The following is a 6136-nucleotide window of genomic DNA, read 5'->3' as shown; positions in this document are numbered from 1 at the left end:
TTTATTACTTATATATATCTTAGACTTATATTCTTGTTCTATTCTTATAGGGAAAAACATTAAATTTTCAATTATTTAATGATTATACACCGCCACTAAAATATAATGACTTGTGTTAAGACTCGAAATGCAAAAGATTGGATGTCCAAAAACTCATTTTATGTTATTTCTGTTTTATTCTTAGTAGAAATTTGCTGAAATATAATGAAGAAGTATATAATAAAATATATATATTTTTTTCTTTTTTTTTTTCGGCCAAGACTCCCATTGGAGTCCCATACTGCCTAACTATGGTTGAGGGTCAAAGTTTTTCATTTTGTGGGACCGCCAATGAAAAAAAGTCAACGCCTCAGGCCAGATTAGAACTGGCACCGCCAAGAAATCAATTTTGTAAGACCACTGAGCTACGGGCGACCCTAAAATATAGTCATAGAACTTTATAAAAAGATTAGTTACAGAATTATATAAAAAATTTAGTGAATAACTAAGAATATGTAAAATATAACAGAAAGTATATCAAATTAAATCATTGGGAGAAATCCTTTGTTTTGTTTTTTTCTCCTGAAAAATAATGTTTTTAGACATTCAAATAAACATGTCAGTCATGATAGAAAAAATTTGTATATCTAAAAGATCTACAGCTATATCTATCTATATCTATATCTAAAATATCTTTATTTTTATCTTAATGATAAATGTGTACCGATTATACTTTTTCATTTATTTAATATTTTGGTTACAGGTATGAGCGGCCTATTTTCATTCGCGGTTGTTAGTGGTGCAGGAGCTGTTGCATCAATTTGTCCACCTCTAGCTCGTCCAGTTGCGAATTCAGTTGGTATATCATCTACAGGTATACAACCAAGGACCATGGCTTCTTCTGCTCATTCATTTGTTGGAAATGCTTCAAGAGGTTCCTCTATTAGTAATTTGCAGAGAGCAGCTATGACTCCAGGCAGGAATTCATCCTAATGGAAAGCTTTCTTTTCCTATCTTAATGCTGGCTTATTATTCATTTAATATATAGTTAGTATTAATGTTTACATCTATAACTTACAGTTTTTATCTAATTCTATTAAACTCAGCTAGAAATAAACATGTAATCGAAGTTATATTCTTTCTTTGTATGTGAAAAGGTACTATTTTACTATTTAGCATATCAACTTGTAAAAATAAGATCTAAATTGCAAACTCAAAGTTAAACAATCAATATTCTATTCAATGATAATATTATAACTATTTAAATATATATAGAAAAGAATCCAGGCTTATCTTCTTGATTGTTTCTCCCAATGTTTTATCATGTTCCTTTCCTATTCTTGTGAATTCAACATTTTCTTGTCTGACCATGACAGGAATGGTCCTGCTACAATTTATCAAAATTTTAAATTGGATTAAAAAAAACTACCTTAATTTAGTTTAAAATTCCATGAATTTATTTTTATTTAGATTAACAAAAATTTGTTTAAATAAATAATTTAATTTCTATCCATTTTAGCCTCAACACAATTTATTTTTCTTATAAGTCCGATGTTGCGGCCTATCCGGCCATCCTCAGGGACAATCTACTTAATACAATTTTGGAATTATATGATTTAAAAACTCTAACTAACTGCCCAGGTCGAAACAACAATTTCTAATTAGTCAATATTCACATTAAAACCAAAATTAAAATCATTTATCACAGTCACTATTTGTTGAAACTTTATCATAATTGTTGTGATAAAGTTTTAACAAATAGATCCAAAACATCGGACTTATAAGAAAAATAAAATGTGTTGAGGCTAAAATGGATAGAAATTAAATTATTTATTTAAACAAAATTTACCAGTCTCAAGAAAGTGTTAAAGACTATAAATAAAAAAAAATTTTAATTATTATTTTAAAAAAAATTATATGAACCTGATGATTTTACTAAAAGTAAAATAGGAGAAACTTAAGAAAAATTATTTCTTATTAGTAATTAACTGTATTTCAGGCATTATAGTTTTTATTACAAAACATTTTTATGTAATAAAATTTTTAATTATTTTTACTGATCAGGTCAAAAATAACCTGTCAACATTTTTTAAAGTTGAGGAATATTAGGGATAATATAAAATAAAATAAAGAACCTTTCAAATAACTTCCAAAGATGAAAAAGTTTTTTTCTTTTTTATGCATATGTATGTTTTAGCCAGGCCATCCATAACAGGTGGTTAGGCACAGGTATTACCAATCTAATATCTGTAAGCGGCACCAGTTCGAATCCGGCCTGGGGCATTGACTTTTTTCATTGGGTGGCGGTCCCACAAAATGAAGTTGACTCCCCGGTATGTCAGAAATGACCAGGACGGTGGGGTAATAAGAAACTTTCAACATAGTAACTCAGAGAAAACATTCCTGCTAGGTTTTGGAAGTTTTTTTTACTAATTACTACTTAGCAACAACACTGCAGAGAAAAAAAAAACATGTAACTAACGTTGTAAAATGTAGCTTTTAATTTTTTTTACAATGATATGCTTCAGTAATGTTTAAAAAAAGTAACTAGATTTATTGACAGTTGTGTATAAAATGAAGGGTAAATAATTAGTGATCAGTAAAAAACTTATTATTTCTCACCAAAAGATCATACAATTATAAGTGAAACTAAAAATAAAATTTGTACACCATTTGACCATTACTACTTTGGAAATTTTTCATCTTACTTTTATCCTGCCTTTTGGTTAAAAATTAAAGCACACTAGTTTTTTATTCATTTATTTTTAATTAGTATATTTGGGAGATACTGTGTCCCGTTTTTCAACATCTACAATTTAATTTGTTTTTTTTAAAATTAGCTGCTCTAAAATTTTGATTGGTCAATTAATTTCATTTGTGATTATATGATAGAAAAAGTGGAACTAAACATAAGTTTTTTTTTACATAATTACAAAAATTTATCCCAATATTATTGGGAGAATCAGACATATTTAATAATAAACTTCAAATAATAAACTACAATAATAAATCCTAATCAATGACTAGATTTATATAAGAATCAGAAGTCAAAGTTTAATCTGAGGCTTTGGTGAGAGGGGTAGTTCAATAAATTGTTATTGTTCAGTTTGTTCTTGATTAATTTATTGTTCAATTAATTATTGTGATTGGATCATAAATATCAGGTCTTCTTTTACATTATAAATGTATTTCAAGTTTTTTATTATTTTTATAAATATGTTTTCATTCATTGTTCTTTTTTTCCTTTCTTAACCCTTTGCACTCGAGGGCTCCAGAATAGTCAGCTATTTAAAATTTGTCTTCAAACGACAAATCGATGGCTCCATTATGGAGACAACGCAAATCATTTTCAGTCAATAACATGAGGACAAATACAAATCTTAAAAACTATTGTGTATCAGATATTTCACTTTTGGTGACAAACGACAGTTGTGCCTCACATATTATTACGCTGGTAAAATGAATGAAAAAAAACTTTGAGTACAAAGGGTTAATATCTGTAAATCTTCAAAACTGATTTCATTACTGTCATTATTATTTATGGTTACTTCGTTGTGTAATTTCTATTTTATATAATGGAGTTTTTATGTTTTTTTAAGTGAAATATGTTATTTAACTGCTAACAATTTTGGCAAAATAAAGATACAATCTAATGGATTCTATCAATAATATTTATAAGCCTAAACTGTCCTGTAGATATATTAACATTGATGAATCATTAAAGATCTAGAAAACGTATAAAAAAACACATCTCAGATCCTTTTATAGCTGCAATGTGAGCATTGAAAATGATTGATCATGATTATAGAGACTCAGAGTTGAAGATGGCCAGTTTATTTTATTGATTTGTGACTCAAATCATTGATAATCCCTGAGTTAATGTAACAAGATTAAGTAATGATACTAATTAATTTAATTGAAGTAAAAATACAGATTGTAACTGTACAAGATATTGTAATAAATCTTATATATTTTAGGAAGAAGAGATATGGAGCATATATGCTATGGAATTTTTAATCTCTCATTGAAAAAAAATATAGAATTTTTTCATTTTTTATCATTAATTAATAAATATATCTCTGTTCTGAATATATGCTTTTAATATAATATAAAATTAAGATTCCAGTCATGTTATATTATGGTACAAGGCATTGTGACTTATATAAAATAACAATGTTCTCATCTTTTCTTTGAAAAATTTACTTATTATCACTTTTCTTCAATGGTCTTTCAATTTTTTAAATATTAATTATAAGATAAAATATAAATTATACAGAAAGGGATAAATTATTTTTTTATAGAACCCTTTTTATGCCAAGCAGTTTTTAATATGAATGGAGTAAAAAATTATGTATTCGTTGAATTAATGACAATTTTTACTCAGTGTGTCTTTTATTAGTGAGTTACTAAAGTAATAACTGTAATAAACACCAAACCTAATAAACAATTATCTAAAGTTAGACAGTCTAAATCTTGAAAAAGATTTTGTTATCAGAAAAAGTAATTTAAATCATTAAATTTTGTATAATAATTACTATGAATGTTATATTAGCAATGTATACTTATGCTAATTATTCATCACTAATAATCTTTTCTTCATAACTTTAATCCTAACTACTCTTATTTTTTTATTTCGGCTTTTTTTTATTTAAAGCAGTAATTTACAAGAACTTTGAACTTAATCATACATTTCTTAAAAATCTTTTATGTTGTTCCTAAAAATTTGATAGCTCAAAATGTATTCTGATTGAAACATATTAAATACTGATTGGTTATATGAAAAAAAAAAGAAAAGTATACTTTAATTCTAGGGGGAAAAATTTAAAGAGAAATTTGAAACATTAAAAATTATTATGTTCATTAAAAAAATAATTATACACTTAAAATGATAATTAGGTACAGATCACTACTTTTCATTTATAACAATCAGTATTTTATTTTGTATATTATCTTCATGAATGCCGTTTTTGTATCTTATTGTATTTATCTCAGGGTGCTAAGGCTCTGAAAATGAAAGGAAATTACATTAATATAATCAAACTATAATAATTTTATTTTAAAAATTAATCTTAACTTCCAACATCTCGGCTGTTCTCCCAAAATGGCCTATTTTCTATTATTCTTTATTTAAGTTTTTTTCTTATTTTTGTTTATGGAAAACAATACAAGCTGACCCATTCATGGAGATACGTATTGGAGCTTAAATTGATTATTCATACTAAATATACAGAATAAAATAATGATGAATTAATAGTTGACTGTAGATTACACAATGAGAAGAATATGGCTGTGGGTGTGGTCAGTGAAATATAAAAATAAGTATAAAACTTATTAGTACCGTGGTTTCGGCCACAATTTCAATCCTTCATCTGGGCTACTTGGACAATCTAAGACATTTGCATTTAAGATCTCTTCCAAGCAGCCTTGATGAAGTCTTGAAATTCTGGCCGAAACGTTGGGACTAAAAAATAAGTTTTATACTTATTTGTACAGCTGACATCACCCATTCTAACACTATCCTCATCAGTATGACCAAACCTTCCAATCCAACATCACCAACCTTGAAGAATATTGACAAAACTAGAGGATTAAAATAAATTCCATTACACCAAATCACTTCAATTCTTTGTCCTAAACCCATGACTTCCTGTCCCACAGTATCCTTTAATAATACCCCACTTACTCCTGTGCAACAGATCCATTACTTAGGACTACATCTGGACAAACGACTGACAAGGAATCTGGATGCAAGGCTGACAAGACAGGAAACTGCTTGTTGATTCCGACTATTACATTTACTAGACAAACCGTCTAAACTTCCAAACCATTACAAAAGGCTGATCTACATGACTATAATGAGGCCTGTCTGAACATATGGAGTTGAGCTTTGGGGCTCCACTAAACCATCGAATTCTTTTTGTATTTATTCCTTACAGTCCAAATCCTTATGCTGTTGTCTCGTCTTCATTGGAGCGCGGAATGTACTGCTCGGGAGTCTTTCTTGATATAGAACAGGCTTTTGATCGAGTCTGGCACCCAGGACTGCTATACAAGATCCGTAAATTCCTACCCCCTACATACTTCCTCATTATCCGTTCTTATCTCTCCGACAGATTATTTCAAGTAAATTACAACGGCGCTTATTCATCCCTATTCC

General features: G+C 28.1%; 1 long non-coding RNA gene across 1 annotated transcript in view; it reads left to right on the top strand.

Annotated features, from left to right (window-relative positions):
- The window catches only part of LOC106686229 (uncharacterized), a 3142-nt gene extending 1881 nt beyond the window's left edge, over positions 1-1261 (top strand). The window contains exon 2 of the long non-coding RNA XR_001343980.2: positions 743-1261. This is a non-coding gene — a long non-coding RNA (uncharacterized lncRNA). The remainder of the gene's footprint in view (positions 1-742) is intronic.
- The last annotated feature ends 4875 nt before the right edge of the window (positions 1262-6136 follow it).

Source organism: Halyomorpha halys, unplaced genomic scaffold, assembly GCF_000696795.3.
Source record: "Halyomorpha halys isolate HHAL.00 unplaced genomic scaffold, Hhal_1.1 Scaffold799.1, whole genome shotgun sequence".
Lineage (NCBI taxonomy): Eukaryota > Metazoa > Arthropoda > Insecta > Hemiptera > Pentatomidae > Halyomorpha > Halyomorpha halys.
This window is presented reverse-complemented; position numbering and strand designations above follow the sequence as displayed.